This window comes from Arachis ipaensis, chromosome B4 (assembly GCF_059453495.1).
Source record: "Arachis ipaensis isolate K30076 ecotype BB chromosome B4, ASM5945349v1, whole genome shotgun sequence".
In the NCBI taxonomy this organism is placed as follows: Eukaryota; Viridiplantae; Streptophyta; class Magnoliopsida; order Fabales; family Fabaceae; genus Arachis; species Arachis ipaensis.
The window spans coordinates 115,606,439-115,631,648 of NC_142439.1; the positions used below are offsets into that span (position 1 = coordinate 115,606,439).

The 25,210-nt window shown below is 31.4% G+C and overlaps 1 pseudogene across 1 annotated transcript; it reads left to right on the plus strand.

Moving 5' to 3' along the window:
* The first annotated feature begins 11,096 nt into the window (after positions 1-11,096).
* LOC107637994 (uncharacterized) lies at positions 11,097-14,342 on the plus strand (annotated as a pseudogene). The gene is made up of 4 exons (XR_015881174.1): positions 11,097-11,275; positions 12,623-12,721; positions 12,821-12,956; positions 13,846-14,342. The product of XR_015881174.1 is annotated as an uncharacterized LOC107637994 (transcript).
* Positions 14,343-25,210: the final 10,868 nt, after the last annotated feature.

Sequence of the window (25,210 nt, forward strand, 5' to 3'; positions counted from 1 at the left end):
TCACTGCGCCCAACATTCGTAAGTTTGAAGCTCGTTTGTTCTAGCCTTTACCACGAAGGTTCTGATCTCTGTGAGTTTGAATGCTCTATTGTCAGGAGATGCAAGTCAAAGTCACGAACCAGAGGCCTAAGAGATTATACTCCAGCTGTCATCCAATGACTACGTTGAACATCATGTAGACCGTTTGTGGTTGTCAGGCACGCGGATCTTGGCTAAGCGAGTAATGAAGATAGTGGGTGATTGTCACGGGTCACCCCTTCATTCTGACTTAACTAAATTAAGAACAAGAGTATATCTTGGAGAAGAGACATGTGTAAATTGAAAGAGAAACAATAGTACTTTTATTAATTCATGAAGAACAGCAGAGCTCCGCACCTTAATCTATGAGGTGTAGAAACTCCACCGTAGAAAATACATAAGAGAAAAATGTCTTGGCATGGCCGTGTGGCCAACCTCCAAATGTGAAAAATGGAATAAGATGATGATACGAATACAATAGTAAAAAGTGCTATTTATACTAAAGTAGTTACTAAGGATTACAGAAAATAAGTAACTAAGTGCAAATAGTGCAGAAGTCCACTTTCGGGGCCCACTTGGTGTGTACTTGGGATGAGCATTGAGCTTTACACGTGCATAGGCCTTTTCTAGAGTTAAATGCCAGCTTGGATGCCAGTTTGGGCATTTAACTCCAGTTCTGGTGCCAGTTCCGGCGTTTTACGCCAAAAAAGGGGTCTCTGGCTGGCGTTGAACGCCAGTTTGGGACATCAAATCTCGAGCAAAGTATGAACTATTATATATTGCTAGAAAGCCCAAGATGTTAGCTTTCCAGCCCAATTGAGAACGCGCCAATTAGACTTCTATAGCTCTAGAAAAACGCGTTTGAGTGCAGGGAGGTCAGAATCCAGCAGCATCTGCAGTCTTTTCTCAGCCTCTGAATCAGATTTTTGCTCAGGTTCCTCAATTTCAGCCAGAAAATACCTGAATTTATAGAAAAACACACAAACTCATAGTAAAGTCCAGAAATGTGATTTTTGCATAAAAACTAACAAAAATATAATAAAAAGTAACTAAAACATACTAAAAACTACCTAAAAACAATGCCAAAAAGCGTATAAATTATTCGCTCATGACAACACAAAACTTAAATTGTTGCTTGTCCCCAAGCAACAAAAAACAAAATAGGATAAAAAGAAGAGAAAATACAATAAATCTCGAAAATATCAATGAAGATTAGTTTCAATTAGATGAGCGGGACTAGTAGTTTTTTGCTTCTGAACAGTTTTGGCATCTCACTTTATCCTTTGAAGTTCAGAATGATTGGCATCCATAGGAACTCATAATTTTGATAGTGTTATTGATTCTCCTAGTTCAGTATGTTGATTCTTGAACACAGCTACTTTATGAGTCTTGGCCGTGACCCTAAGCATTTTGTTTTACAGTATTACCACCGGATACATAAATGCCACAGACACATAACTGGTGAACCTTTTCAGATTGTGACTCAGCTTTGCTAGAGTCCCCAGTTAGAGGTGCCCAGAGCTCTTAAGCACACTCTTTTTGCTTTGGACCATGATTTTAACTGCTCAGTCTCAAGCTTTTCACTTGACACCTTCACGCCACAAGCACATGGTTAGGGACAGCTTGATTTAGCCGCTTAGGCTAGGATTTTATTCCTTTGGGCCCTCCTATTCATTAATGCTCAAAGCCTTGGATCCTTTTTACCCTTGCCTTTTGGTTTAAATGGTTATTGGCTTTTTCTTCTTGCTTTTTCTTTTTCTTTCTCTTTTTTTCGCCATTTTTTTTTCTTTTTTCGCAAGCTTTGCTTTTCATTGCTTTTTCTTGCTTCAAGAATCAATTTTATGATTTTCCAGATTATTAATAACATTTATCCTTTTTCATTATTCTTTCAAGAGCCAACAATTTTAACATTCACAAACTTCACTATCAAAATTATGCACTGTTCAAGCATTCATTCAGAAAACAAAAAGTATTGCCACCACATCAAAATAATTAAGCTAATTTCAAGATAGAATTCGAAATTCATGTACTTCTTGTTCTTTTGCAATTAAAAACATTTTTCATTTAAGAAAGGTGAAGGATTCATAGGACATTCATAGCTTTAAGACATAGACACTAGACACTAATGATCATGTAATAAAGACATAAACATAGACAAAACATAAAGCATAGAATTCGAAAAAAACAGAAAAATAAGAACAATGAAATTAAAGAACGGGTCCACCTTAGTGATGGCGGCTAGTTCTTCCTCTTGAAGATCTTATTGAGTGCTTGAGCTCCTCTATGTCTCTTCCTTGCCTTTGTTGCTCCTCTCTCATGGCCTTTTGGTCCTCTCTGATTTCATTGAGGATAATGGAGTGCTCTTGGTGCTCAATCCTTAATTGCCCCATGTTAGAACTCAAATCTCCTAAGGAGGTGATGAGTTGCTCCCAATAGTTGTGTGGAAGAAAATGCATCCCTTGAGGCATCTCAGGGATTTCTTGATGAGGAACTTACTCATGCTCTTGTTGAGGTCCATGAGTGGGCTCTCTTGTTTGCTCCATCCTCTTTCTAGTGATGGGCTTTTGAGATGAATCTCTCCATCTCTCATGACTCAGAGTTGGAAGCAACTGCCTTCCCTTTCCTCTTTCTAGAGGTTTCTCCGGCCTTAGGTGCCATTAATGGTTATGGAAAAACAAAAAGCAGAGCTTTTTTCCACACCAAACTTAAAAGGTTTGCTCGTCCTCGAGCAAAAGAAGAAAGAAAGGAATAGAGGAAGAAGAGATGAAGGAGATGGAGGTGTGTGAATGGTTCGGCCAAGGGGTTTTAGGTGGTTAGGATGTGTGAAAATGGACGAGTGATGAGGGGCTTATATAGGATTGGAGTGGAGAGGGAATTCGTGTAATAGGGGTTGGGTTTGGGAGGGAGATGGTTTGAATTTGAATGGGTGGGGGTAGGTGGGTTGTATGATGGTTTTGGAAGAGAAATGGGGGTGATTGGTGGAGGTTATTTTGGGGAAGAGTGTTATGGAAAGGTGTGAAAAAGAGAGAAAAAGAGGTGGGGTAGGTGGGGATCCTGTGGGTCCACAGATCCTGAGGTGTCAAGGAATTCTGCTCCCTGCACCTTTCTGGCGTTTAAACGCCCTCTGTATGCCATTTCTGGCATTTAACACCAACTCTGCTACCTTTTCTGGCGTTAAGCGCCAATCTGTCTGCCATTCCTAGCGTTTAACGCCAGCCAGACACCAGACACCCTTTTCTGGCGTTAAACGCCAGTCTGCCTGCCATTTCTAGCGTTTAACACCCACAATGCTGCCAGACTGGGCGTTAAATGCCCATTCTGCTATCCTTACTGGCGTTTAAACGCTAGTAAGCCTGTCCTCCAGGGTGTGCTGTTTTTGATTTTGCTTTAATTTTACAGCTATTTTTATGACTCCACATGATCATCAACCTAAAGAAAACATAAAATAATAATGGAAAATAAATGTCTATGAAATTAAATATAATTAAATAACATTGGGTTGCCTCCCAATAAGCGCTTCTTTAACGTCAATAGCTTGACAGTGACCTCTTAGAGAGCTTCACATACATTCAGAGCATGATGGTGGCCTCCCAACACCAAACTTAGAAGTTGAGTGTGGGGGCTCTGTTTGACTTTGTATTGAGAGAAGGTTTTCATGTTTCTTCTCCATGGTTACAGAAGAAGATCCTTGAGCCTTAAACACAAGGTAGTCCTCATTCAATTGAAAGACTAACTCTCCTCTGTCCACATCAATCACAGCTCTTGCTGTGGCTAGGAAGGATCTTCCAAGGATGATGGATTCATCCTCATCCTTCCCAGTGTCTAGGAGTATGAAATCAGCAGGGATGTACAGGCCTTCAACCTTCACTAAGAGATCCTCTACATGTTCATAAGCCTGTTTCATTGATCTGTCTGCCATCTCTAGTGAGATTCTTGCAGCTTGTACCTCAAAGATCCCCAGTTTCTCTATTACAGAGAGTGGCATGAGGTTTATTCCTGATCCCAGGTCACACAAAGCCTTCTCAAAGGTCATGGTGCCTATGGTACATGGTATTAAGAACTTTCCGGGATCCAGTTTCTTCTGAGGTAATTTTAGTTCATTGATGAGCAATGGAGGTTCATTCTCCCAAGTCTCATTACCAAATAACTTGGCGTTCAGCTTCATGATTGCTCCTAGACACTGAGCAACTTGCTCTTCAACAATATCTTTATCCTCTTCAGAGGAAGAATACTCATTAGAGCTCATGAATGGCAACAGTAAGTTCAGTGGAATCTTTAAGGTCTCTGTATGAGCCTCAGATTCTTTTGGTTCCTCATTAGGGAACTCCTTAGGGGTTAGTGGAAGTCTATTGAGGTCTTCCTCACTGGAAATCACTACCTCTTCCTCCTCTATAGGTTCGGCCATGTTGGTTATATTTATGGCCTTGCACTCTCTCTTTGGATTCTCTTCTGTATTGCTTGGGAGAGTACTAGGAGGGATTTCAGTAACTCTTTTACTTAGTTGACCCACTTGTGCCTCCAAATTTCTAATGGAGGACCTTATTTCAGTCATGAAACTGAGAGTGGTCTTAGATAGATCAGAGACTATGGTTGCTAAGTCAGAGAGGCTCTGCTTAGAATTCTCTGTCTGTTGTTCAGAAGATGATGGAAAAGGCTTGCTATTGCCAAACCTATTTCTTCCACCATTATTATTATTGAAGCCTTGTTGAGGCTTCTGTTAATCCTTCCATGAGAAATTTGGATGATTCCTCCATGAAGGATTGTAAGTATTTCCATAGGATTCTTCCATGTAATTCACCTCTTCCATTGCAGGATTCTCAGGGTCATAAGCTTCCCCTTCAGAGGAGGCTTTTTTAGTACTGCCGGATGCAGCTTGCAATCCAGTCAGATTCTGAGAAATCATATTGACTTGCTGAGTCAATATTTTGTTCTGAGCCAATATGGCATTCAGAGTATAAATCTCAAGAACTCCTTTCTTTTGATTCATCCCATTATTCACAGGATTTCTTTCAGAAGTGTACATGAACTGGTTATTTGCAACCATTTCAATGAGTTCCTGGGCTTCTGCAGGTGTTTTCTTCAGATGAAGAGATCCACCAGCAGAGTGATCCAACAACATCTGCAGTCCTTTCTCAGCCTCTGAATCAGATTTTTGCTCAGGTCCCTCAATTTCAGCCAAAAAATACCTGAAATTACAGAAAAATACACAAACTCATAGTAAAGTCCAGAAATGTAATTTTTGCATAAAAACTAATAAAAATATAATAAAAAGTACTAAAACATACTAAAAACTATGTAAAAACAATGCCAAAAAGGGTATAAATTATCCGCTCATCAGTACGCGTGGACATGCTTGCTAGCTCCTTACACGTACGCATAGGACCAATCGCGTACGCATCGTCAAAATTTCCATGCCCACGCATACGCATAGACGTACGTTTTTTTTAAAAAAAAAAATCAGATTCAGTAGCAAAGCTGCAGAATTGAAAGAAAGAAAACAGTTTTTGGTTATAATCTTCCAACACCCATAACTTCTTCGATTTAAAATATTTTTCACCCATTCTTCGAATGGCATAAATTTCATGAATCCAATTTTCACTTTAAAACAAGTTGGAAGCAAATTGAGGGTCCCGGAAGCCAAGTTATGCCTCGCCGAAGTTCGGCCAAAAACTAACTTTTGCAAACTTTCAAAACCTCATTTTCAACCAAAACAAATCCTATGCCATTAATCAGCAAACCTGCAGTTTCCAACACAATATGTCCTTTTTCGTTAACACATCAACTACCATAACAATTATGTCTCATGCCAACAATAATACCCATACATTTCCCCAAAATCCATCATTCAAAACTATAAGTCACAACTTCTAAATTTATTTGCTTATATCCTCAAATCATTATAACAACAATCCATCAATATCACCAACCAACCAACAAGCACCAAACCACAATAATTCATCGTATCACCAATTATCCAACAAGCACCAAACGAAACATGTTCATTAACAAGATACTAAACATTAAATATACACCTGCATTTCAACTTATCATATGGTCATCTAGCCTAAGTTTTCATAGAACATTATATATTAAATGCAAGAAACCTAAATCATACCTTGACCACTTTTCTACGTATTATCCAAGACAATTTACTAAAATAAACACAGCCCTCAAAAGTCCAATAAAACAGCTTCCTCCAAGTTTCGATGTTCACAATTTTAAGCTCCAATTATTTATTCACAACCTAATACACGTTTATAACATATATATACCCAATTTAATACCCGAAACATAAATTTAGTAAATTAAATAGAATTTATGGAATCCTTACCTTACCCAAGCTTATAAGCAAGAGTGAACATTCTCCTCAAGCTAATTGGATCCTAAAACATCAAAAAGCAAAGAAATTCAACATCTTTATTCAATTTTCGAAAATTTGGAGGAAGAGGAGGCTAAGAGTGAATAAGCAAGTTACCAATAAAATTGTTCCGGTAGAAACGTAGAGCTCGAGACGGTGGTCGCGTGGCCGTAAATGGTGCGGCAATCAGAACTCGGACGGAGGAGATACGGTGATTTGAATTTGGAACGAAGGTTCGGAAGTGTTTTTCGTTCTTCCCCTTCCAGGCTTGCTGCAACGTGAAAATGGAAGGAAGGGGGAGAGTTTGGGTTCATTTAATTTCCTTTTGGGCTGGTTTGGGCCCACGGGTCCGATTCGGACCCGGTTCAACCGATTCGGTTCGTTCGGTCCAATCTTGGGCCGAATTCTTCGAAATTAGTGTCAAAATTTTCGTTTTGATGAGCGCTATCTAAATTTAATATAATATTAATATTTTTAATTTTCTTTATTAGAACTTAATTTATTGGCTAATTACTTACTAATTTAACTCAACCGATTCGGCCCGTTCGGTCCAATCTTGGGCCGAATTCTTCAAAATTAGTGTCAAAATTCTCGTTTTGATGAGCTCTATCTAAATTTAATATAATATTCACATTTCTAATTTTCTTTATTAGAAATTAATTTATTGACTAATTACTTACTAATTTAACGGAGTTTACGACAATACTTTTAGAAAAATAAACATAATTAAACGATCTTAAAAATATATAATAATTTTTAAAATAACAAAAAAATGTACAATTATCTAAAATATAACATTTGTGTAGCAACTGAAATTTAATTTCCAACATGAAAGTTATATATAATATCATATCGTAATCAAATAAGTGTTTAATTAAAGAATTTAATATTTATATAATATGACAAAATAAATTAAAATTTGAGATTAACCATAGTAAGCGCTCAAGTTTAAACTTTCATAAATAAATTTTTTTTTTGTTAAAGTGAATTATGCAATAAAAAATATGTATAAAGGCATTATTGATGTTCAATTAATAGAAATAAGATCATATTAATTATATTTATATAATAATCTAAAATTATAATCTATCTATAAATAAAAATTAAAAAAATATTCTTAAAAATTGAATATGCAAATAAAAAAATAAATTATAACTTACAAAATTATCTCTAGAATTTATTACATAAATAGTAAAACTGTAAAAGTCATGTATCTTTATAAATTAAGTTATATTAAATTATAAGATATTTAGATATTTAATCAACGTAAATAATTAGTTGTAACTAATTTGATTTAATAATTTAAAAAAATTGAATAACACGTTTTAGAAATATGCAAATCCAAATAATCTAGATTGAAGATAAAAAAAATATAATCAAATTATATAATACAACATAATATTCCTAAAAAATTTTTATAGCAGATCTAATGCCAAGATATTTATCATCATCTGTGGTATAATCTAATTTCACAATTATTTAAACTTTTTTTTTATGAAAAAAATCGTATTATTTATGTTAAAAAATATTTATTCACTATTATAATTTAAATAGAATATAAAATAGATATTAAACCAATTTCTTTTAATAATTACTATCAGTCACAAATTAAACAGAACAGCATATAATAATATAGAAACAATCAAATTCAAAAAAGTCATAAAACACCTATCATGCCCTACTACGATCGTTAGCATTGAAGAAATTTTAACAATTTATTCTTTTATTAGCTATCTTCTTATTTACTCTGCACTTCATCTACCAATATGACAAAGACCAAACCCATGCTTATTAAGCCTTTTAAAATTCTATATATTTTTGTCAAACACAATATTATTATGCGTTGTCCATATACACCAAAGAACTAAAAATAATAAAATCATTTATCTTTTTTCTCATAGAAACTATTAAATGGAAGAACCGTTGGTAAAAAGATAAGGTTCTCTTATAATATATATAACTTTTTATGATGATAAAATAAAAATAAAAGACATAAAATAATATTGTGTATATTTAAATTCATTTTAATTTTTTTAATAACTAGGTTTATCATAACATACCTGATAAACAATGACTGTTAGTACGGATTGGTTATATTTTGAGCATAATATATTTCGTACGAAACAATATTAGTCTTAATTTATATATTTATTATTGGGTATTAAAAATAAAAACTATTTGTATTGTTAGCATTTTTCTAACCTTCCTCGATTTCAACCGTGATTAGGCCTAAAAGCTCACCCACCTCGTTGGAAATAAATGTAATCTAATCAGTTTTCATCTGATAGTGCTATATATTGGCATAACCATAGGAGAATTAACTTTAGCGAGTTAACAATACAGTGTTTAGTTATCACATGAGTATTTTTGTACATAGAATTATCAATCAATTATGCATGACTTCTAATAAAAATAATATATTCAACATAGATATTGTTTGTTAGGTAAAAGACAACAGATTGATCAAGAAAATTAATTACAATGGGTATATTTATTTTAGCAAATATTCTTCTATCTAATACTATAAAAAAAATATTATGACCATCCTGAATTACTACAAGTTCAACTTCCATCGACATTGATAGAATGACTAAATTGAGACATTTTCAGGCTATAGTACTCTTCAAACAAACAATTAATGAAATACTCATTCATTTCTTTTCATTTTAAGTACATTTATACATAAAAAAAATTATACATAAAGAAAAAAAAAGACCATGATTATTATCTAACAAAATTAATTTGTATTTATTGCATTCAATTTGAACAAGTAAAAGATCATCTTATTTTAGTTTAGTCTTTAATTCACATTATTTGAATTTAGCTCAATATGTATGATTTGATTTGATTTAATTATTAGTGAAAAATATCTCGGTTGCCTATTTTATTCATAGATTTATTATTTTAATAATTAATAAATTAATCAAATTAATTAATTAATACAGATAATTAGTATAATTAATTTGGTTTAATAAATTAAAAAAATAAATTAAAAAATACTAACAAAATATTAAGAGAAATAAATTAAAAAATACTATCAAATAAAATTGATATAAATTATATGATATTTAAATATATAATTAAATTAATTAGTTGATATAGTTAATTTATTGTAATAAATTGTATTTAACGAGTTAAAAGAAATAAATCGCTAAACACTCTTAGAAGCATGCTACGTCAGCTTCATCATTAAGTGCAAAAATTTGATTTTTATATAATAGAATAATAATAAATAGAACAAATGAGAATATGATATGTGACATATTTTAATCATAAAATTGATAATATATAATTGATTTTTTATGAATCTTTACTGCTTGTTCGTTGTTAATTTTTACGTTATTACTTAATAATTTTCGCTTATAAAACTATCAACTACCTAATATTATGGTTTAGTTAATAAGAATAACGACGTTAATATTTTTTTCTACGTCTTGTTATTATTTATAATTAGAAAAGAGCCATAAATAAATTTATTTTCTTAATTAATGTTAATTTTGTTGTGAAATTTTATATCACCTTTAAAATTTTAGCGTAATTGAGTCTAATTCCTACATTTTGAAATGAATTTATTCGAGAAAATTAAAATATAAATCACATTATTATTACAAAATTATTTTATTAACATAATTAATGGTGCTTACTTGAACAATTAAATTTGGCTTCTAATAATATTAAAGTCAACATATTTTATTGTCTTGTGCGATGCCTTTAAAGAATTCACAAGACTAACATAAAAATTTAACAATTGAGAAATAAAATTCATTACAATGGGTATATTCATTTTAATAAATATTCTTCTATCCAATACTATAAAAAATATACTGACCACCTTGAATTACTACAGGTTTAACTTCTACCGACAGTAGTAGAATGCCTAAATTGAGATATTTTCGGATTATAATATTGGTCAAATAAACAATCAATGAAACACCTTATCATTTTGAGTATATTTATACATAAAAGAAATTATACATAAAGAAAAAAAAAAAAGAAGAGTTGAAATAGAAAGAACGATAAAAATGATAGATTCTTATAATTTTATGTAGTCATCTATATATAGTAGACCAAAAGACTATAATTATCTAACAAAATTAATTTGTATTTATTGAATTCAATTTGAATAATAAAAAAATTATTTTATTTTAGTTTAATCCTTAATTCACATTATTTGAATTTGGCTTATTATATATGATTTGATTTGATTTAATTATTAGTTAAAAATATTCAATTATCTATTTTATTCATAGATTTACTATTTTAATTATTAATAAATTAATCAAATTAATTAATACACATAATAAATTTGATTTAATACACATAATAAATTTGATTTAATAAATTATAAGAAATAGATTAAAAAATATTAATAGAACATTAAAAAAATAAATTAAAAAATATTATTAAATTAAATTGATATAAATTATAATAAATTAAGTAATATTTAAATATCTAATCAAATTAATTAATTAATATAATTAATTTATTATAATAATTTATATTTAATGAATTAAAATAAATAAATCGGTCTGCTGAGCTTTGGTTCTGCTGAGTCATTCGTACTTATCGTTCTCTATAACCGAATCAATTAGTTGCATGTAATGTTATTTTTTTGAACCCTTGTGATCGGTTTTTGTAAGAATGTTTATTACTATGCAATATGAAATATGTGGAAATGATTTATGGTGCTTATTGTTTTGTTGTGATAACTGCAGCAAGAATGTACAATAATGTTGGACCGCAACCCGGATTCCCGGAATACCGCAGCCTCCGGCGAGTTCGCAACCTAATCCTTTTGGGAGTGCATTCAATGTTGCCGGCTCAAGACTCATACGAGGTGGATTGGGTGCTTATGGAGGGAGAATATTAGGATCAAGTTTTGAGTATATCCATAGCAATGTAAGTCTCATTCTTCTACCATTGTTCTTTGCAATGAATTTATTCTACTAGATGCTTGTGGACATGATTTCAACATTATGATGGGAAGAAATAGCGGCGGTTGATCTATGCAGTGTGATTAATTTGGTAAAACTTTTTAAAAATGTACTTGTGTTTTTTAAGAGTTTAACATCTTTATTTTGTATTTGATAAATAAAAAAGACCATATGTTTGTATTTACATCTTTTAAAAGATCGGAGTACTTTTAAAAATACTTAGACTTGGTTTGATAAAACTTTTTGAAGAAATATTTGTGTTTTTTTAAAAGCTCAAGTTCCTCATTTTATGTTTGGTAAATTAAAAAGATCATGTGCTTATACTTACAGCTTTTAAAAGATTGGGGTACTTTTGAAAGCATTTAAGATAGAGCTTTTCAAAGTTGGCTTGTGCTTTTCAAAATTTAAAAGTCTAATATAACCTTATATGTTAATTAATTTTCAAATTTAATACTTACATTTATATCTATTATAGTATTTTTAAATTTTAAAAGCTATTTTATCAAAGCAATTAATATTGCTTGTATTTATTAAAAGCTATTTTTTATTTGATTTACCAAACATAAATGTTACAATTTTTAAAAAGTCATTTTTTAAAAGTTAATTTTTATAAGCTACTTTTAAAAAGTAAAAGTTTTACTAAACTAAGCTTTAATATGAAGTTTTTCAAAGTTAGCTTGTGCTTTTCAGAATTTAAAAGTCTAATATAACCTCATATATTAACTCATTTTCAAATTTAACGTTTAAATTTATGTTAGTATTTTTAAATTTTAAAAATTATTTTACCAAACGTAATTGTTGTTGCTTGTGTTTATTAAAAGCCATTTTTAATTTGATTACCAAACATAAATGCTACACTTTTTAAAAAGCTATCTCTTAAAAACTAATTTTTATAAGTTATTTTAAAAAGTAAAAACTTTACTAAACTAAGTCTACATGTAGTTAAACATGATGTTGAAGCTTATTCATTTGATTATGTATCATCTCTAAGTGGTTGATCTAATGTCTGCAGTGCTTATCTGTTGATTTTTAGAGTCGATGTGTAATTGGCACTTTAGTGTGTAGACTGTAGAGTTCTCAGTTTAATTTCATACTTTCATGAAAGTTTGAGATTCTTTTTATTTGCTTTTACAATCTATTTCATGTGTCTTATGTTCTCACTTTCAGTTATGAAGGATAAACCAAAAATAAATAAATAATTAGCATTATATACCTTGATTTTCTAGCTCTGCTTACTTTAAGTATAGATATTCTCTAAAGATGTGGATTCAATGTTTATGTATTTTGATTAATCTTCATTTTTAAATGGCAGATAAGTCGATAATTTTCTGACCCTCAATACTACTTTCAAGTTAATGACCATTATGTCAAGAACAAATTGAAGGTAGTTTTGTTTCCATTCCTGCATCGGGTACTGTCACTCCCTCCTGCATCTTTCCTTGGGTTTCCATTTTATTATCCTATTTCATGTACTTGTTGGTTATATTGTTGTTTTCTTTTCCTTCTTCAGGGTCATTGGACTAGAATTACTGAACCAGTTGGTGGCAGGCTGTTTATGACATAAACGCACTAGATCTATATATTCCATTAATGGCATTTGGTACCTATGTTGTTCTCGCGGGCCTCTCATTGGTTCTTCGTGGAAAGTACGTGAATCTTCTCTTCCTTGCTTTCATTTTCATGCTCTATTAGTATCAAGTTTGGGTTAACGATGATGCTATATTACCTGATTGTGTAAAATATCATGTCTTTTATATTGCAATTATTTTCTCTATGTTGCATAATAAATAGTACTCCTGGAAAGAAAATTGCAAGCATAGCTTAAACTTTCGTGGTTATGCTATGACAGCAGTTCCAGAGATTGCATTTTCAGAACCAATTTTACCAAAATAGCAGCTAATGCCTAATGTGCTATTGTAGACAGGGATAATTTTAAATGATCAATCTACTTCCCTCCTTTAGGCTTTAATGTCTCAACCATGTATTATGAATTTAATTGCTCTATTTTAAAGTGTTGGTAAATGATTATGTGAAAAGGATCTGTGTGTTGTGGTGTATAATGTGGCGGGGAAGGAAGTACAATACCTCTTATGTGGTGGTGCAATGAAACAGATGATGCTCTAAGTTATATTGAAAGTGCTTAACATAGAAATTTTCTTCATTGCAAGTAACTTCGGTATATCAGTGTATAATGTGTTGTAGTTTCCAGGTGTCATGACTTTTTTTTCCTTCTTCCAGTTATGTTTGAAGTACTACAATTGTTTTTCTCCAGAGTCGAAAATGTATTAATATGTTTCCGTCTAACATTCTGTAAGAACTTAATTGGAAGCATTAGAAGTCTTGAGCTTCTTAGATGTTACAGAGATTGTGAATTCTATTTTCATGATTTTTATTTAGATTTTTTTCACGATTGTGTTTTGATTTGTTACACTGAGAATTTAGTTTAGTCTGTATAACTCAGTTTTGTTCACTCTCTAGCTTCTCTCCTTGTTTTCTCAAAGTTTCTTAATGGTACTGTATAATATTTATGTCCAGGTTTAGTCCAGAAGCCTTGAACTTGTTATTCATCAAGGGATTGCTTGGTTGGTTTATGCAAGCTTCACTGCTAAAAGTAACATTACTTTCGTTGGGCAGTGGGGAAGCGCCACTGCTAGACATTATAGCATATGCTGGTTATACTTTCACCGGTATATGTTTGGCCGTTCTTGGAAGAATAATATTGGGTTACTCTTACTACTTTTTGATGCCATGGACCTGCTTATGCATGGGAGTATTCTTGGTGAAAACAATGAAGAGAGTCTTTTTCGCAGAGGTGAGGAGTTATGATTCAAGCAGACACCACTATCTCTTGCTGTTTATTGCTTTGGTCCAGTGTCGATTGTTTACATGGCTTGGCAACATAACAATCAACTGGCTTTTGTAGTGGGAATAGATTCACTGTACTTAAAAGCAATTCTTAGTGATAATATTCTTTGGTTGTTGATGCTGAAGAATTATAATATATGGGCTTTTTTTTTTGTTTCCCCATTGTTTGTTTTGGTTGGGGATTAAACCTTAACAGAAATGCATAATTACAAGCCTTCTCTTCTCCACATTTATGCTTTTTCTTTTTGGTACATATCAATAGAAAGTTGAAACATCATTCTTTTATAAAATTATTATGTATGCCATTGTGAAAACACTATGAAGTTTGATTTTGTAGTTGTAAACCTTGTTCACTTTTCATCTAATCAGCCAATATCATACATTGTTCTGTTCTGTTTGGCTTAGAGCTTTCCATGTGTCTAAGCAACTTTACCATAAAAAACAGCAAAAGGTGCAATGTGATTGTTAGTTTGTGAACAGAAGTAAAGAGAGAGATACGACAAAAAAATGAGTATGGTGGTTATATATGTTTATTATTGGGTAAATACCCTATCCGGTCTTTGATTTTTTTTCCGTGAGACATAGCATACTTTAATCATTCTTAAACTTCAACCAGGCTCTCACCTATTAAGGAAACTATTGGATGACAAAAGGTTGTCGCTGTCGTGTCAGGTAACAGTGCCACATGTCACCTCTAAATGATTGCAAGGACTAAAAATCCCAATCCTACCCCATTTTTCTTCTTCTTCCTTCTTTCTTCTTCCTTTCTTCTTGTCCATCTCGTCACTTGTTCAGTTCACTGGTAAGCAGTAGAGAACAAAGAGAGAAACGATGCCGTGCCTCAACATCTCTACCAATGTCTTCCTCAACGGCGTCGACACCTCTTCCATCTTCTTCGAAGCCACCTCCATCGTCGCCAATCTCATCGGAAAATTTGAAGCCATTAGCTTCTTCTTCTTCATTTACAATTTCTACATTTTTTTTATTATTGAACAAATAGAAGTTTGAATTTTTATGCGTGTGATGTGATATATTACATAGATGGTTCCTAAATTTTACGTGCTTAAAATTTCTATGAATTATTAGGTATTTTAGATTTACCTTTTCTGATGATGGCGGTAGAAGATTTTGAATGGTGATCCTTGAAGTGAATGGAAAATGAGGTTTAGTAGTTGTAAAAGGGGTGGCAGTGAAATCCGCCATTAATAAAGGAATAGAAGTTCAACGGTGTTCGCCATTAATAAAGGAATGGAAGCTTAATGTTGTTTGTGTGAAAAAAATTGGAAATGAGTGAGTGAAAGAAGGAAGACTTTGAAGAAAATAAACAAAGGGGTGCATTATCCAGGAAGAAATAAAGCCACAAAGTTGGAGTTTTGAAAAAGATGAGGAGGAGGAGGAGAAGAAGGAAGAAAAAGGGATAGAGAGGGAGTTTTTAGTCCCTGCAACTATTTGGAGGTGACACGTGGCACTATTACCTGATACGTCAGCGGCAACCTTTTGTCATTTAGTAGCAGGGTCGATTTGTCCATTTTTTTTAGTGGGTGAGGCCTGATTAAGGTTTAAGAATAATTAAGATACGTTACGTCTCATGAAAAAAATCGGATAGGATATTTACCCTTTATTATTTGTATTTCTAGTTCTGTATAAAATATTCGTTTTTTTTAGACTTTTAGTATTTTATATATGTTCATTTATTAAGTTAAAAAAAAAAGCCAAATACAACTCAAAATAGCAAGACATAAGCTATGGGGGTCTCCAATAGAGACTAATCCTCATCCTTGTTATTTATTGGTAATATAAAAGTGATTTTATAGTGATGATAATGAAATATCTTACGATGAGGGTTAGTAGAAGATGATTAATTTAGAGTGTTGAAATCAAAAGCTTTGGAAGTGAAAAACTATAGTGGACAATGGCATTGATTTGAATTTTGAGAGAAACTCAGACATAGTAGGCAATGGGTAAAGGAAGGAAGACATAGAGGATAATGACATTTAACTCCATATTAAGGGTATTTATGAATCCGATCATATCCGCAAATTTGTGGTATTTATCTGTATCCAATTCGTACTCTTATCGGATCGGATCATGGATATCTCATCAATATATTCAATATCTGTGTATTTGATCCGTATATTCGCAGATCCGCACTAAATAATAAATAAATAATGAGATAAATACTGAATCGGTACCCAAAATATTCTGGTGCTGATCAAATGGTATCTGACTTTTATTATTGACAAAATGGTATTTGCTTGATTTAAAATTTGACAAGCGGTCCTCGTATTCGTTGGAGCACATCTCCGGTGAGAATGATATTGAGCTGGCCACCATTTTTGTTGATGTAACAACCTACTTATAATTACCAATTAAATCAATTCATAGGTGAAAAATCCCTAATTCACACTAACATTACCCTGAACCCTAAATTGGCACTTTCTAACTTGTTTTGCCCAAATTTTGCATATTGAAACATGAATTCATCTATAGTTCGTGGAAAATCTGATATGGGGAGAAACAACCCATCAATAGAAGTTTTTGGAGTGGATGGTATGTCAGAGCTTGTGAGCAAAACTTACGAGAGAACGTGCTTTTGTCGCCTTCCAGCAGTTCCGTTGAAGTCGAAGAGAACTAGCAACCCTGATAGATTGTTTTTGCAATGCCCTATATGAAAGATAAAAATTGAACTTTTGTGCATATGAAGGGAAGACATAGTATTGTGTCTACTTATTTTGTTTTCTCTTCTTATTTCACTTTGGTGCTCTTTCTTTATCTAATCTATGAATTTGTTGTGTCTTGGTAGAACAAATAAATTTTGTTAGAATATAATTAGGATCAATTAACATTATTTAGCATATCTGAATATTTATTATAGGATATTACATCTTTATTATTACGATTCGCTTAGCACCTATAAATACCCTTTTATATTGTATCGTTCCAGACAACTTGAATACACTCAATAATACACAAATCCTTTCTCCAGTCTAGTCTCTTGTTTCTAACATGGTATCAGAACCATGGTATCCTCCTTGAGGAGGATAAGTTATTTTTCTTCGGTTGAAATTACCGTATTTTTCATATTTTTCTTCCGTGCCATTTTTTTCCCTTCCTTTTTGTCACTTCTTTGATGTTTTTTCACCTCACCGAATAGCCTATTCTCTCAGTCTTGTGTCTTTCTGAGTTGAATGATCAAACACCAATGTCATCCGCTATTTTCCTATTCTCATGAAGAAATCATATAGTTTTTGCTCTCTTTGCAGTTCTGTCTGCTTTCCTCGTGGCAGTTCTGTCTACGTTCTCTTGTGGTAGTTTCGTCTGTGTTTCCTTGTGGCAGTTTCGTCTGCTTCCTTTCGGCAGTTCCGTCTGCGCTTCCTTTCGGTAGTTTCGTGTGCGCTTCTTTCAGACAGCGGCAGTTCCATCTGCGCTTCTTTCCTACAGTTTCATCTGCGCTTTCTTCAAACAGCGGCAGTTCCATCTACGCTTCTTTCAAACAAGCGGCAGTTTCATCTGCGCTTTCTTCCGGCAGTTCCGTCTGCATCCGTTCTATCAGTTTATACATTTTCTTTTCTCTTTATGTCGTTGTTTTCAATAAGTTTCAAACTCAAATTGTCACTTGAGTTTGAGGGGGATGTTAGAATATAATTAGGATTAATTGGGATCAATTAGCATTATTTAGCATATCTGAATATTTATTATAGGATATTACGTCTTTATTATTACGATTCTCTTAGCACCTATAAATACCTTTTATATTGTATCATTTCAGACAACTTAAATACACTCAATAATACACAAATCCTTTCTCTAGTCTAGTCTCTTGTTTCTAACAAATTTGTTGCAAATATTTTCAATGGTTAGATGATATGCAAGAACATTGTTTGGATGAAGAAGGATCTTTCGAAAATAGTAAGGTGGGTAATGCAGATGTGAAGAAAAAAAGAAAAAATCAGGGGCAAGTGTGTTAATGGTGTGGAGATTGATAGAATGGTAATAGTGTTGTCTGTGATGAGTGAATTGAATGAACACTGTAGGAGGGTTGAGTTACTTCTCAGTTTTATTTGTCTATTAATTGAATTAAGTGTGGTTATGAATCTATTTTATTTGGCTAAGTAATAAGTAAATGGTTTAGTGGATATGTATTATACACAGTGAATGAATGTAATTGAGATACAGAACAATTAATGATAAATAAATGATGTTCTTTTGGGAGTGTGAATGATTTGTTGTTTTTGTGATTGCTACAAACTAAAGAAATGAATTATAATCCAAGTATTAAAACTATGCAAAATAGCAAACAATGTTGTATCCATATTAATTTTAATAGACAAAAAATTTAACTAGTAAAAAAGTTGCAGATACCCTATTTATTAAGATATTTAAAGAGCTAATATTCAATTAAGTCAAAATATCAAACACATCACTAACACAAATGTTCAAATGAAGACCTAAAATCTAAAAAATTAAATATACCACCAAGGTAAATGTTCAATTGAAGACCTAAAATTTAAAAAAGGACACAAAACATCAAAATTCATACTACTAATCCGAACTCAAAGTACATTACTTAACAAAATACTACTAAGTTGCCAACGAACTATAATTCAAATGGCATAGTCTCCCTATACTCATCTAAAAAGTCGCAGATTCAAGTCTTCTTATCTTCGGTGTGGACCTGCTTGTTTCTTCCTCCTCAAAAATAGAGTAGACATAAACCCATGAACATGTTCTAAGTGGCTTGGCTTACTGCTGTTATAGTTTCCTAATCACATTTGGTGGCCTAAATGGAGTTAAAACTTGGGCTTGAGAATTAGGCCTAATCGGTAGACTAACTAGTGAACTTGTTGGTGGTGCTGCAGTGGTTGTCATTCTTTTCCTAGAGCTGTTTCTTCTTTTTCTAAAAATTGAATTTTTTCTTACAAAAGTTGGTCTTTCCCTCTTTATAGTTGTTGGTGCTAAAGGCATTATGCTAAATTAGAATGATACTGCTGAAGTATTTACATCTGGTACTAAGTTTGTTGTTGCTAGTGTAGGGCCTGTATTAGGTGATACTACAGTAGTTACAATATTTTTATGGTTAACAACACTCTAAACTATACAACTATAAGTGATCAACTAGTTAAGGTAAGTTCAAATTTAATAGATATTATTGCAAACAAAAAAAGTTTATAGATATTCTTAAATGCCTCTTTTTAATCTTTTTAACACCTTTTTATAGAGCTACTATAATTTCGATCTCATCATTATTCCTATTTATTTCATTTCTAACGTCATGTATTGTAAAAAATAAATTAGTTCATATATTTCGATGTCATATTTATTATTTATTAAATAATTTAATATTTATTACAATCAAATTAAATAATTAACAATTAATTAAATTAATTGATATAATTAATTATAATAAATTAATTTATATAAATTATAATAAGTTGTAAAATTTAAATGTTCAATCTAGTTAGTTAATTAATATTATTAATTAATTATAATTAATTTATTTTAAAAAATTAAATAAAATAAATAAAAAATATTTTAAAAATATATTACATCAATTTTATTATTAAATAAATAAATTTAATTTTTATATAATAAAATAGATATTTTCATTTCTAACAAACAAAAATGGAACTAGATTATTATGGTAATAAATTTATTTAATAATATATATTATGGAAACAGAAACTGCATCTACTCCAATTAATTAATAATAAATAAATTAACAATTCCAAGAAGATACACTATATTTTATACTCAACTTGTCTGCGAAGAAAAGATTTCAAATTGCACATCTAAGCGCAGATTAAGTAGTCAACGCTGAACAGTTAGTATAATGTGTCTATTTCTATTTAGTTAATTTTAATTCGAATACGTCAAATTGCGTGGAGTGCGTGAGCCTATAAATTCGGATCAAACCATATTTTTAGGGCAATAAATTATTTTTATTACAGAATGAGGTATGTCTGTCGTTTTATGCCCATCTCTGCTTAATTATTTAGAGATGAAATTATTAAATGGTAACTTTTTAAATAAAGATGACAAAAATATTTTTTATGAAGATATTTTATTTAAAAATATAATTTATTTAATTATATTTAAATAAATATTTTTATAATATATTAAAATTTAACTATTTAATTTATTATTTAAAAATAAAAAAAAAATTTTGTATAAAAATAATTATAAAATTTTTATTGTAATATTTATTTTATTAAAATATTATTAGTAGTCTCTCGGCAAAACTAAAAGAATTAGAAATCATTCACCACGTGATTCTTGTGTATATGATTTCTCATTCATAATATTCCCTAAATATTCAGTAGATAATAAAAAATAGTTTGAATTATAAAATTGTTCACAAACTAGGTTAGTTCAAGTTTGATTAGAAAAAACTAAGAATCAAATGGATAAAATTTAATCGGTTTAAGTTGGTTCAAGTATAAAATCTTTTTGTATATGATAAAATAAACTCTAACCAATTTGAATAATTAAATTTAAGTTGAAACAATTTGGATAATCAAGTATTCAATGACAAATTAATTTTATAAAAAAATTGAAAAAAAAAAAGGAAAAACTTCTGCAAATATGTAACCTTAAAGCAAATTTTCTTTTAATAATTTTAACACATTTCATTCGCATCTAACAACAATATTGGTAAGTCAATCTAAAATATTGTCTAAAATAGACAAAAATTACTAGTTTAGAACCATTTTATTTATCACCAGTATACTAAAAAATTTTGTTATTATCTTTTTTATTATAACTAGAAAGTGTAATAAATAGGGTAAAGTAAGGTTTGGACTCTATCCTAACTATATACTCTTCATTCTAACCTTATCAGCTAGTTTAAATTTTTTTTAAAAATTATATCTTACCTGCGGATTAAGGATTTCTCAACCCTAACTCTATCCGCACCGTAAAGTATAGCTTCCAATCCGATTCTATCCGCAACAAAATCAAAATTTTCTAACCAAATTCAATATTTAATCATTTCATATTTCATAAACACACTAATAACACAGAAAATACAAAATTAAGTCCAAATTAAAATTAAAAACAATAAAATCATCATAGTTCTAAAAATTGAACCGAACCGGTTTAACCAAAAATAATAAGTAATCACAATTCGGTTTAACAAGCAAAATTGCTAAATCAAAAACCATTTAAAAACTACTGAACCGGCTAGTTGAACCAAACTAGAACCCAGCCGATTTTCCAAAAATGATGTCGTTAGTTGTTTTTGAAAAAAGAGAGATTATTGAAACGTTGATTGAACTCTTATCCTCTCATCATCTTAGTTTCTCAAAACTAAAGAACATCTCCCTCAAAGGAAATCCTAGTTTCCCCCATCACCACTACCGCCATCGCTCTTCTCACCGCCATCCGTCGCGCTCAAGATTTTTGTCGTGCTCCAGCCCCTTTCCTCATTCGCTAGTCGCCAGCTTTTTCATCGTGCTCGTCGAGTCGTCGTGCTTCAACCCCTCATCCTACTCAGTCGCGCTTTGCCCGCTGTCCTTCATTGTCGTCGTCATCTGTCAATTCGTCCGTCGTGCTTGTCCCTCGAAGCCTCGAAACTCTCAAGGTTCATCTTATCGTTCTCGAACCCCTCCCCATATTTGCTAATCGCCAGCGTTCGCGTCCACAGGCCCTATTCTGTTGCTCGTCCCTATCGTCCATCGTCATGGTCATCGCCAAGTCGCCGTCGTCTATGGTATTCAACTGCTCTTCTTCAAACTCTGCTCATTTTTCTCACTCAGCGAAGGTAATGGTTGCTCTGTTCAGTGCTCGAACTCATTCTTGATTGACTGGCTATGCTCTATCACTGCTTGATGATGACTTTGACTGTCACTGCTCAAACTCCATTATGTATCACTCAATTAAATGATCATTTGTAATCTATGATGCATGGGCACTGACATGAACACGAGACACGCCGATACGCGAATTTTAAAATCTTACATGACACGGGGACACGCATACATGTAAAATATAAAGTATTTTTTAGATAAATTGTAATGATATTTTGATATTTTATTGATATTAAGATATAAATTAAATTTTTTAATTATTTTTAATGTCTTATTTTAATTATATCAAGTATTTAAAATATTTTTTGTTTTAATAAATAATAATATATACTATATCTAAATTTATTTTAAGAATATATGTTAAGAATAAGACTGCACACGCTGACACGTGATGGTATTTAGGTGTGTCCAGGCGTGTCCAAAGAAGAATTTTTTATTTTTTTATTAAGACACGGTTGGACACAGCAGACACGCGTATTGGACGAGTGTCGGGGAGTATCGTGTCCGAAATGTGTCCGACACACAGACACGATAACTCAGCGAAGTGTCCGTATTTCATAGTTTGTAATATGTTGTATTCTTAGAGATTTGCTTGCTGCTGTAGAACTCAATGGTGCATTTTATGCTACTGGTGGATATAATAGAATTGATTATTTGAATTAAGATTTTAGGTTCATTTCTGCTTCTTTCATCATATCAATAATAGATATTATATTTTCCTTCTATATTAGTAGAGTGATCCTTCTTAATAATTTTAGGTCTGCTGAAAGATTTAACTCTAGGAAACATTTATGGACCAAAACACTAGACATGAATATAAGATGAGGCTGCCACTCAGTAATTGTGTTGAATGAAAAATTTTGTGTTTAACTTTTTTATTACCTTCAATGTTAATTTTGCTGAACTCTGAAAGATTAGCACTATTTTCTTTTCTAGTAACAATTTACGTGATTGATTTTGCACTGTTATAAACTTATCTATTCACCTTTTAGAGGCATACACTTAGTGACTGATTTTGTAGCTGTTGTTGTTAGAGTCTATACATGTAATTAGAGGAGTCAAAGTTGGAGAGAATATTACAAAAACTGTATATTTGTCTATTAACACTAATCTTAATTATAATTCATTCGCACTTGTTCTGTGCTGTGCTAATTGAATGTGTCTATGCATAAGCGCGGGCACTTGTTATGAACTTATCTATTTATTAGTGTGTTTATTTATATTTTTTTATTATTTTATTATAAAACTGTTATTCTAGTTAGACTACAGTTAAATCAGTTGAACTAATAAATCAATAAATCAGTAGTTAAAACAGTTCAATAACTAGTCCGATTTTTAAAACATTGAAAATCCTAATGGAATTCAAGTTAAAATCACAAATAACATAATTATCAACACATCATCAAATTCTTATTAAAATTAAAACAACATAATTAAAGTAACTGACTTAGTGATTCTATGTAGATGTAGAAAAGAGAGTATGTGAGTTCTATATATATATATATATATATATATATATATATATATATATATATATATACTAATTTTTAATTATATATTATAATATAGTGCAATCCGACTCGTCTAGTAAAATTAGTATTATTAGTTAGGGCTGGAAGTGAGTCAAGTTGAGACGAGTTAGACCAAGTCCAAGCTCGACTCACGAAAATTAAACTTGGCTGATGGCTCAACTCATTAACAATCGAGCATATTTCGTAAGCTCAAACTCGACTCCACAAAAGTTCACGAGCTGGCTCGAGTTCACGAGCAAACTCAAATAATAGGAACACATCATCTATAATTCTATATCAATAAATTATAACTTATATATATTAAAAAATATTAAAAAAATAAATTTAATATATTATCTATCTATCAATTATAAATTTTTTATTTATGTCCTACATCAAAATTATATATAAAAAATGAGTATAAAATTTTAAACAATTAAAAATATACATATATATATATATATATATATATATATATATATATATGTAAAATTATATATTACTATTTGATAAACCCCAATTTTGTGGTTTATCTTGTGCTTAATTTAGGGGATTTTACCAACTTATCCCACATTTATTCAATGAAATAGCATGGTTTTGTAATTCTCCTTAAATTTGTGCTTAAGTGTGAAAACATGTTTTTTAGGTCTTAAAATAGCTAAATTTAATTCACCTTAATTCCATTCGATTCCTTGATATGTTTGTTGAGTGATTTCAGATTCATAGGGCAAGTATTGGATGGAAAAAGTGAAGAGAAAAGCATGCAAAGTGAAGAATTCATGAAGAAATGAGCATTTAGAGAATTGAAGGCCACGTGCACGCATCACCCACGCGTACGCATGAGGAGAAATTTTGGCCAGCGACGTGCACGCGTCGTCCACGCGCACGCATGACGCTGATCACGTGACCTCATTAAAGTGAATTCGCTAGGGGCAATTTTTGAGTTTTCCAGGCCTAAATCCAACTCATTTCTGAGACTATTTCATGCAGAATTCAAGATAGGTCAAATGAGGAGCAATTAGTTAATGTAGGATCATGCTTTAGGTAGTTTTCTAGAGAGAGAATCTCTATTTTCTCTCTAGAATTAGGGTTCTTAGGTTTATTTTCCTCTTAGATCTAGGTTTGATTTCTTGTTTTCATCTTGTTTCTTTTACATTTTCATGCTTTAGTAGTTTAATTCCCTAGTTTCTTCTTGTTAATTTTCCTTTTTATGCCTCTTTTTATGTTTATGAACTCTCTTTGTTGGATTTGGATTTTCTTTAATGCAATTTCATGTTTGATGTTCTTTTATTGTCAATTTGAGTTGTTATTGTTATTTTCTTGCAATTGGTAGTTGTAGAATTTATATTTCTTGCACTTTTACCATACTTTCCTTTTATGCCTTCCAAGTATTTGACAAAATATTTGGTTGGATATTAGAGTAGCTTTCTGAACATTCTTGGTTTGGAAAGAGAAATTAGGCAATCTTGAGTCATGAATACCCAACTTATGTTGGTGATCTAGAGTTGTTAGTTAATATTGTTTCCATTGACGTTAGTCTTTTGCTAATTCAATTAGTAATTTGATTAGGACTTTTGGATTGAGATTAACTAGTCTTATTAGACTTTCTTCGAGTGTTGGAGATGACATTGTACCTTCTCTCGTTGGAGATGACTTAATAGGATAAATTCTTGATAATTATTGTAATATGATTAGTGACTAGGATAGAAAGTCTAGATT